We start from the raw sequence: 10819 nt of genomic DNA, 5'->3' as shown, positions 1-10819 counted from the left end.
GAGGCTTTACAGCTACTCAAATAGTGATTTTAATCAAGACTTATGTCCTTTTTATATAAATAATGAGAAAATTACCTAAAATTTCATGAAAAATTAACCTAAAAAAATTTAAAAGAACTAAAAATTAAATGCATATTTTGTAACCCCAAAAAATCTCAAGTTTATTTTGGCTCATAAGCTAACCATATCAATATCAAGATCCTTAGTCTATATTACCAATGCCTTAAAATAAATCAAGAAAGTTGGTGACTTTAGGGGACAAAAATTTATCCAGGGACAATTTACTGTCCTTTTATAGAACTAGTGTTAAAGCAATACATTATCAGATGCCCAATAGATGAAAAAACTAGCTACTAGGATTGGTACTTATCTTCCTAGAGGGCTTGAGAAATAAGACTTTGCATACCCATTTGTATCCAAAAAACCACACGAGCATCACTAATTGCTCTCTGAATGCAATGGATTACAATGATAATTTTGATATGTCAAGTGTTGCAAGTCAAAATAGCTAGATTGCTTACCAAAAGACTTCAAATAAAGATGTAGGCTCTAGTATAACTTTTGTGAAAAAACTCAAACCTAATGAAAGCACTGATGTGGTGCTGCACAACAAGCACCTCAAGGTTCGTAACATTGTGGAGCATGTGGAAGAAATCATAGAATACATAACTATCTAAAATTTCAACCCATGGTGAGGATTCAATCTCCACAACTGTGGTGTGATGCTTGCAAGTAGAATTTTATGCATGTGACTCAAGATTGCAATGGTATAACATACATGTAGCAAGAGAAATTCTATGTGGGTGCAGAACAACAACAGAGACCACAAGGTGGAAACATGGATAGGCCTTTAGTAGGGACACATGAGCAAGCTAGACCAACACTTGGAGCTCAACCTCCAACAAATGGGACAACACCTTTTTGATATGTGAGTTTTGAAGAACAGGGTAAAAAATAAGACACCTTCAAGAACTTGTAAGTGTAGATGGGTTGGCGAATATATCTTCTCAATAAACCTGTAAGGATAGAATTTGGGGAAAATCTTTCATATTTTCTACACAAAATGGTAATTCCTAGTGTATTTTTGGTGAATCTTTCTCCAAAAACCTCAAAATGGGGAAAATTTGGGGGAATATTTTCACAAATGATTTGTTTGAAAATAGCCAAAAAATTTTGATGACCCTTGAAAAATAGCCATTACGTTATAAATAGCCCCTATTTTTTTCCCTTGTCAAAGACTATGAAAAGAGAGTGGAGATAGTGAGTACTCATATGTATTATGTCGAGGAAGAAGCTCCTCTGATAAATTTTTATTTTTAGGGCCCCATGAAACCCAATTCACTAGGCTTTCTCTAGTGTAGAATTAGAAAGACAAATGTTGAGACCTTTGAAACTTCATGGCGGCCCATATATAATAAATCTTAACCCAATCCACATCATCCATATTGTACGATGCCAACAAATATTAAAGCATTAGGGTGCAGCACATTCTTGCTAGCACTTCATACATTCTCTAAATCTCCTTGATCCATACCCAAATAGATCACCTAAATACCTCTTTTGAAAGAGCTCAACAACATCATTTAAGGCACTTGCTACATTGGTGATGTCCACATGGTCTTTTTGGAACTTCTTATTTAAAACATTGATTTCATACAATATGTCCACCATGAAATCAACCCAGAATTGCACTTGAAATGCTATTGCTATGTTGTAGAGGGTTGCATCATGTGCTTTGAAGTCACTTAATAAGGGGGCATCATCTCCAATATTTACGCACGTGCACGTAAGAATTGTAGAGAATGAAGAGAAGGCTTTCAAGATCCACCACTTGTCCAATCTAGAATTGTGTAGCTTCAAGAAGAGGATTCCTAGATCCACTACCTATCCAATCTAGAATTGTAGAGAAGGAAGAGGAGGATTTCTAGATCCACCTATCCAATCTAGAATTGTAGAGAAGGAAGAGGAGGATTTCTAGATCCACCACTTGTCTAATCTAGAATTGTGTAGCTTCAAGAGGAGGATTTCTAGATCCAGCACTTGTCCAATCTAGAATTGTGGAGAATGAAGATGAGGATTTCCAGATCTACCACCTGTCCAATCTAGAATTGTGGAGCATAAAGAGGAGGATTTCTAGTTCCACCACCTGTCGTCCAATCTACAATTGTGGAGAATGAAGAGGAGGATTTCTAGATCTACCCCTTGTCCAATCTAGAATTGTGAGCTTCAAGAGAGGGATTTCTAAATCCACCACCTGTCCAATCTATAATTGTGGAGAATGAAGAGGAGGATTTCTAGATCTACCACCTGTCCAATCTAGAATTGTGTAGCTTCAAGAGGAGGATTTCTGGATTCACCATGTGTCCAATCTAGAATTGTGGAGAATGACGAGGAGGATTTCTAGATCTACCACCTGTCCAATCTAGAATTGTGTAGCTTCAAGAGGAGGAATTCTAGATCCACTACAATCTAGAATTGTGGAGAATAAAGAGGAGGATTTCTAGATCTACCACCTGTCCAATCTAGAATTGTGTAGCTTCAAGAGGAGGATTTCTAGATCCACCACCTGTCCATTCTAGAATTCTAAACAATGTAAAAATTCTGATCCACCACATTAATGTAAGACTACTCCTATTATCATCTTTGATATTCTTTTCTTTGGAAAACCCTTGCTCACATATGGCAATGTTCACCGGCACCACAAGTAATGCTTGCCAAATCTTCATGAAGTTGAGTGTGACTCGACCTCCATTTCACCCCATGACAAATGCGACGGCTCGCATTATTCATGAAAATTAAAGCTTTGATTTTCTTTGTGCAATGAGAGATAAAATTGGTAACTCGCATTAAGTCCCACATATAATCTTAAGCTCTCCAACACCAAACTTTGTGCATAAACAATCCAAAAATCCATTATGTATTTGAACTTGTACACATATATTCTACTCATAGCTTGTAGGAGGGAAGAGCTCAACTAGATGGACGAAGGGTAAATCTATGAATCTAGCATTAATTTCATTTATCAACTCCTCAACAAATGCCTTGGCAAGCATAATGCAATCATTTAGTGAGCCTCCACCTAAAAAGTTCGACAACAAAGTGTGGCTTTGAACACAACTATTCTCTTTAACAAAAAAAAACATGGCCATTCAAATGAGTTTAGAATGAACATAAGCATGGACAATGTCATTTAATTATGGACATCTTAGTTCTTTTTTTTGCACAAACTTGTTTATTCTGAAGATTTTAACAAGCTCAACTTGATCATGTTTAGGATGGATTTTCAATTTGGAGGGAAGGTGTATATGTTGTTGGACAATGAATTTGTTGGTATTGGCTGTGTGTGTAGAACAGATCCAGATTCCACTTGTAGTGGTACGAAGATTGGGCAAGGAAATGTGTCACTACTAGTGGAGGAATGTTTGAAGGATGTAATCCTACCTTTGCCTACAATGGATACAACATATCTTCAAAGTTCACTATGGAGTAACGTTTGTTGGCCAAAGCTTCTATTGAGACCTTTTGCAAGGCAGGAGAACTTAAGAGGATTAAATGAAGGATACAATGATGTTGAGCAAGAAGAGCGTGTGGATCCTATGGTTATGGATGCAATACCAATAACATCTCCAAAATTCAAAATATCGATTCGAGAATCTTGGAAGAATCAGAGGGTTCTTTTGAAGGATGAAACAATGATGCAGATTGTCAATGAGGGATTCATCTTATACGTCTTTCCATATGAATGTGTCAACTTTCAGGAACTCGGTGATGATTGTGTGGGTGTGGGTATCGAGAGGGCAAATGTAAGCGCACCATTTGAAACTATGTCCCAAGTGGATAGCATCACTCTAGTTAAGTGGCCCATTAAATAGACAAGAATGTTGGATGGGAGCCCATTGCAACGCTATGTTACCCTTGATGGAATGCATGTTGAAAATGGACATGTATCTAATGAGGATAATGATGGCCATGTAACTAATGAGGTTTCTAGAAAGAGACATTACACTTTCATAAACAGGATTCGAAAGGAGAGAGCACAACTAGCTTCCAAGCTTTATTTGTCACTTGAATCAATTCAAAACTAATACCAATTCCTTGTTAACATCAGTGACTATCAACACTGCCTTCCTTCATGATCCATTGATCTCCTTGCAAACATTACTCATCTATATCCACCTTATATTTTTCCACAATAAGTGGGAAATTCCCAAATTACACGAAACCACTTAATTTCAAAATTCCCATAATGTAGGATTTCTACCAAAATAGCTAATATGGACTTTAATACACTTCAAGCTAAAGAGAAGCAAGATTTTAGTTCCTTCAAAGCTACATTATCCTATTCTATACAAATGCTAAAACATTCACTAGATACTATATAAAGTTGTGAATTCTGCACACACACACACACACACACACACACACACACACACACATACACTCACACACCCATTCACTCACCCAATCATTAACACAAGCATATACACACATGTTTTGTGAAGCTAAAAGCATTCACAAGCAATAAGAAACCACAAGTCCACTTAAGCATATAGCACACAAACTTTGAATGTTTAGCATGCAAAACAAGAATGTAAAAGACAATGTAGAAAAGGAATCAAAAGAGGATAAGGCCTCTAAAAAAGCACTATCTATCTCTCTTTCTCTCTCTAAAAGAAGCGCTATCTCTCTCTCTCTCTCTCTAGCTCATCCTAAAAAAGTGCACACACACTAGCAACACACTAGAGTGCATAGTGCACATTCAGTGCTGTAGACGACTCTAGCAATGACTACCCCTGTCGGCAAGTAGAGGAGGCGGCTATGCCTCTACAGAGTCTCGCTGCTTCACCCATCTAAACAAAACAATCATCCTTGCTCTAGTCATTTCAAATCAAATCCTATTGTAATTCACCTTTAGTTTTTAACAACAAGCATACATTGAAGGATCACATCTCTCTCTCTCTCTCTCTCTCTCTCTCTCTCTCTCTCTTTGTGACTAGCTATTTTTGCCAAAGTTGCCCCCTTTTTTTTAGCCAAGTTTGCCGACCGCTATAACAATGTGAACTTGAAATACTAGGCTAAATTGTAAGGGCCCTCCCCGCCCTTATTTATTTCAAGCCGCTCCTCAGACCGAGTCGAAAGGATTCCGTCCTTATCTCTCACTCAGTTCATTTAAATTCTTGACTCGGGAAGTTTGTCGACTTGCTCGCGCGGGAATGCTTCCCTAAGTTCAGAATTTTGGGGAAATTTAAAATTTTTTGTTTTGCGATCTTAACCTCAAAGGTCACGGACCTTGTGAGAATTTCTTGAGTAAGCTTCTTGTATTTGGCGGATTTGGATCCGAGCGCGTGAGTTAGTGCTTAGCATTTCGGAGTCTCGATTTATTTTCGCGTGCTCTCCCTCTTGTAGAGGAATGCTTGAATGTTGACTCTTGACATTGGAATGGATTGGTTGTGTCTTGGGACACCTTGGAAATTGTGGAGAGGGTTCCCATTTTCTTTCTCTCACTTTGGTACTTTTGGGGAAAGTGAGATGTTGGAGGTAACCTCTTTCTAGACTGTTTCTTACCTCTTCCTACCTTCCTCTTCACTCAACCTTTATGAGGCGGTGCGCATGGTTGCGCTCGAACACATTTGTTTTAACGTAAGAAAAGTATGTTTGCGAGAGGTATCGGTCTCACAGTCGCGTGTCATTCGAAGTTTGATCCCGAAGACAATCCTATATATATATATATATATATATACATATCTTATGTCTAATGTATGTATAATATGATACCATACATATAGCTATCAAGTGTGTGTGTGTGTGTGTGTGTGTGTGTAGCTCTATATCTATTAATAGATCAATATATATCTACCAATTCATATGTGTGTGTGTTTCACACACCCCTTCTTTCTTTCTATAATTCAAAACGTGCAAAACACACACTCTCTCTCAGCTACAAACTCTATGTCCTGTGTATTCATGCTGCCTATTGTATGTATGTGCACATGTATGTGTACGAGAGAGAGAGAGAGAGAGAGAGAGAGAGAGAGAGAGAGAGAGAGAGAGAGAGTGAGGGTACACAAAAACACAAACATACACACACACACTCACACACACTCTCTCTCTCTCTCCTAAATCAAAATTGTCCAAGTTAATTTTTTCTGTTAAATTTGTTTTTAAATTTATTTATCAATTGATAGATTATGTTATTCTTGAGTACTAGCTTTGAGCAAATCAGTAATTCTAGCTAGGTCATAAATAAGATCGTGGATAGCTACATATATGCAAGTTGACATCTCTCTCTTCCACTCTCGCACAACATGAGCACATAAGGGAAAAAGCTCACAAAAATTTACAAACAAGTCAAAAAGCTCTAAATGAAAAGCCTGCATAATTAATATTCCCCACGATGGCTAGCTAGGTTTGTTCTACCTCACCTCGAGTGGGAATCAAAGTGGGAAAATGTCGTATACATCAGTGGGAATAAAAGTTGGAAAATGGGAATTAGTGGGAAAATGTCATATTCGGCAAAGTGGGAATCAAAGTGGAAAAATATGGATAGCTAGAAGTACATAGAAATGGGGTGGTGTGTGTGCACTGTCCACGTGCGTGAACGGTGTGTGTGCGCAGAGCCACCCCCATACTACTATGTGAGAGAAAGAGAGAGAAAGAGAGAGAATCACAGTTAAATCGTTGGCTTCCTCTTTCTGGGCACCACCAAATGTGCAGACTATGCACAATTCATTGCTCACATCGTAGCTCTTCACTGCTGAGCCTCCTCTTTATCTCCCACGGGGTGCAAAGGCATGGGATCAATGGCTCCCATGAAGAGACGGCCCCGACGCCTTATCGGGGCCCTTGATCTTAAAAATTAATCTCGAGATCCCGAGATTAATTTTTAAAAACTAATCTCAGGATCCCACACCTCTAATCTCAGGATCTCGAGATTAGCGTTTATGTAGGATTTAAACTCAGCACCCCGAGCTCTAGGGTCCAATGCTCTACCACTACACCCGTATGCGTTCCATGCAATACATGCCCTTCAAGTTATTTATTTTTTCAGATCTCTGGATAAAAACATTAATCTCTGGATAAAAATTAATCTCGGGATCTCCGGATTAATTCTTAAGATCAATGGCCTCAATAGGGCATCGTGGCCATCTCTTCATGGGAGCCATTGATCCCATGCCTTTACACCCCATGGGATATAAAGAGGGGGATTGCAGAGGAGAGCCTGTTGCATGTACTATCAGCCTGTAACCCCCATATAGGGAGAAATCACAGAGAAGATGGAGAGGACTTCTTATTTTCTACAGTAAAATGCGCACATACACACTCTCTCTCTCTCTCTCTCTCTCTCTCTCTCTCTCTCTCTCAAAGTGGAAATTACGGTTACCCTCACATAACCAGAACTTTTCTTTTCTGCTCTGCTTTTTGGTGGAGCTTGGCCATGGTTCTTTGAGCTTCACTTTTTTGAGGAGATATTTGTGCTCATTTTGAAGTGAAAGGGACAAAGAATAGAGAAAAAACTTTGAAGAGAGGGACTCTGTGAGAGAGAGAGAGAGAGAGAGAGAGATCTATACACACACATATATGCATTTTTTCTTCAAGAAAACTATAAGCTCTATGCTCTTCCTTTCAAAGCATGGTAGTTTTTTCCTAATATCTTAATGTCAGGCTTTCTTGCAAGGCTTCCTCTTGATGATGTGCAAACCATGGCAAGCTTATGAAGCTTACTAGGTCTTTACCAAACTATGTTGCCAGGATGAGTCTCCAAGCTCAAAGATTTGAAGGCTATGAAATCCAAGCAGAAGCAGAGCAAGGCCCCCTTCCTTTCACCTTCCTTCACGGGTGTGTTGAAGTGCCTCGACATGGATCCCCCTATGTAGTTTGCCAAAGCTCTTAGCTTGCAGAGGGCCAACAGAAAGGGACTGATATCATCTTTTCTTCTAGTGATAATGATGCACATACATGCATGCAACCACCTACACACATATCTACAGGTACACGTCCATACCTACCTACACATATGTGTCTGCATGCTGCATCTACACATACTTTTGTTGATACAAGCACACACTTGTGTTCATCTAAGCATATATCAATAGATACATGCATGTTCTCCTCTACACAGATATGTATAAATTCAACTACACATACATCTAACACTACATGCATTTGCTCACATACACATGCATCTATCAATACAAGTAATGGTTCATCAACACATACATGCATCCATACATCCACAGATGCTATTGCGGCTATGAGCAAGTTGTTCAATTATGGAAGTACCTTAGCAGAAACATCCGTGAATGCCATTGGATGAAAAGATTTTGAATGCGATTTCGACACCATGTCAAGCTATGGCATCAAGGTAAGGATGGTCCCTTGTGTGCAGAATGACCTATATGGTGCAATCGCATATCTTCAACCCTCTTAATGATTTATGAGTTATGATGATGATCCGATACTGAGTTTTTACCTTTAATTAGCATACATTCAAGACCTCATGTGCTAATTCATCGATTAGGATAGTTCCAATTACCTCTCTCTAAAACTATGTATTAATTTCGCTAATAACTTGATGGATATGCATAATCTAATGATGAAACTAATATAATAATAAAATAATGATTAAACATAATTTAACCATGTGCTGAAACTAATTTTAGCATAAAAATTTACACAAACCCTAATTTTCTCTCTCTAGGATCACTAGGATCGCTAGAAATGGAGAAATGCTTTAGGGAATTCTCTCTTTCTAATAGCTTTGGAATGACTGCATGTATGTCTTATATGCACAGAGGAGTCACCACATGGAAAAAAAGCTAGAGAGAGAGTGAAGTGGCGCCATCTTGAGAGAGGAGAGCCAGAAAAAGCAGTGGGTGAACTCTATTTTAGGAGGAAAAGTTATTTTTTGAGTTTCTTCTGCTAATAGCCATCCTATTTCACCTACAATAGGTTATCTGGGCCTTTTGAAGCAAACTTATCCACTCTCCACCTTATCCCACCACCTGGGCCATGTTCCCCCACTTCCGAGTGACTTCCGGCACTTAATTAATACGTAACATTTCAAGGTAGTTCCTAGGTCATTTTGATTCCCGTAAAGCATGTTGGAATCCCTAGGTCATTAGCTAATGCCTTATGAATGTCCTTAAGTACCTCTCATACTTCATTTCCATTCCCATTGAGCTCTAGCTTCCGTTAAGGTATTCTGGAGCATTTTCTCTCTCTAGGCTAGAGAGATAAAATCATTGTATCTAGCAACATATGAATGTACATTCACTAGCTAGCATCCTTGAGTATATCTAGTACTCCCTTTCCATTCCCGTTGAGTCCTAGCTCCCATTAAGGTCTTCTGGAGCATTTTCTCTCTCTAGGCTAGAGAGAGAAAATCATTACCTAAGCTTCATCTAACAACTTATGAATGTTCCTTTGCTCTTTTGGCCTTCATAGACTAGCATAACATTACTGTTAGTTGCCTAACTATCATTAGAGTCCTTTTAGGAATCTCTCTCTCTACACTAGACAGAGAAAATCATCATTTATGAATCTAGCTTTATTTTGATGACACGAATGCATTGTGTGTTCCTCAAAATCATATGCTGATGTCATAAAAGCATTGGGGACATATCAAAACAGAATTTTGATGACATTACCCCGCCCTTAAATCATAGTCCTTCTCGACTATGCATAGTAAAGGTGCGTAAGCCCATCTTGCTTTGGATCCACATTTAAGCAAAACACTTTCCGTAGTAGATGGCTAATCTACTTGGTGCTTGAGAGACATAGTCTGTCGCAAGCTTGTTCTTTTTCATTTAGCCATGGCACCATTCCGCAGTAGATGGCTAGTCTACTCGGTGCTTGAGATATAGAGTTTGCCCCCGCAAGCGTGTTCTCATGCATGCACATTAAAACATAATGAAGACCAGAAATACCAAAAAAAAAAGAATTCTTCATTACCATGTTTATACATCGATGTCTTAGGAGATACTCAGCCCCTGGGAAACATTATATGCATTGACTAATGCCATTGAGTCTTTGAGCTGTGGCTCCGTCATCCATTTACAATCTTCAAAAGGATAATTTTTAAACTTAAGTAGGTACTTACAGAGTACCTTACTATTTCGTAGCAGCTTGTCCTCGTGCTTAAGGATTTCTTCAGGCTGCAATATCTCCTCAAGCTCATCAAATTCATGAGGATCTTCTTTGATAGGTTTCGTAGGTAGAACACCTTTAAAAGGCTTCAATAGGCTAACATTAAAGGCATTATGAATCTCCTCAAGCTCATCAAATTCAGGAGGATCTTCTTTGATAGGTTCCGTAGGTAGAACACCTTTAAAAGGCTTCAATAGGCTAACATGAAAGGCATTATGAATATGTGAATGGGCTGGTAGCTTGAGCCTATAAGCTATTTCATTGATCTTTCCCTGAATTTGGAATGGCCCATAATACCTTTTGGCCAGCTTAGTAGCGCTAATACACCGGATCCCATCAGAACTCCGCAGTTAAGCGCGCTTGGGCTAGAACAGTACTGGGATGGGTGACCTCCCGGGAAGTCCTAGTGTTGCACCCTTCCCTTCCTTTTTTATACGCGTGTGGGTGACCAACCATCGGGGGAAACACTGCAATTAAGTGCGCTTGGACCTGAGCACTATTGGGATGGGTGACCTCCCGGGAGGTCATGCTTTTGCAGCCTTTCTTTTTTATCCAAGTGACCTTCGAGCGACCGACTCGGCTAGCTAGGCCTATCCCCAATGCACACGAGACCAACCCGACACCACCCTCGCCGACCGTCGCACACCCTCGGGAACCCCATGGGACAGTCCAC

At 39.3% G+C, this 10819-nt stretch overlaps 1 pseudogene; it reads left to right on the top strand.

Annotated features, from left to right (window-relative positions):
- The first annotated feature begins 10445 nt into the window (after positions 1-10445).
- LOC147620381 (5S ribosomal RNA) lies at positions 10446-10564 on the top strand (annotated as a pseudogene).
- Positions 10565-10819: the final 255 nt, after the last annotated feature.

Source organism: Cibotium barometz, chromosome 31 (genome assembly GCF_041138505.1).
Source record: "Cibotium barometz isolate CiBa-2024 chromosome 31, ASM4113850v1, whole genome shotgun sequence".
Classification (NCBI taxonomy): Eukaryota; Viridiplantae; Streptophyta; class Polypodiopsida; order Cyatheales; family Cibotiaceae; genus Cibotium; species Cibotium barometz.
The sequence above is the reverse complement of the archived record's forward strand: the minus strand, read 5'-3'. Positions and strand labels throughout refer to the sequence as shown.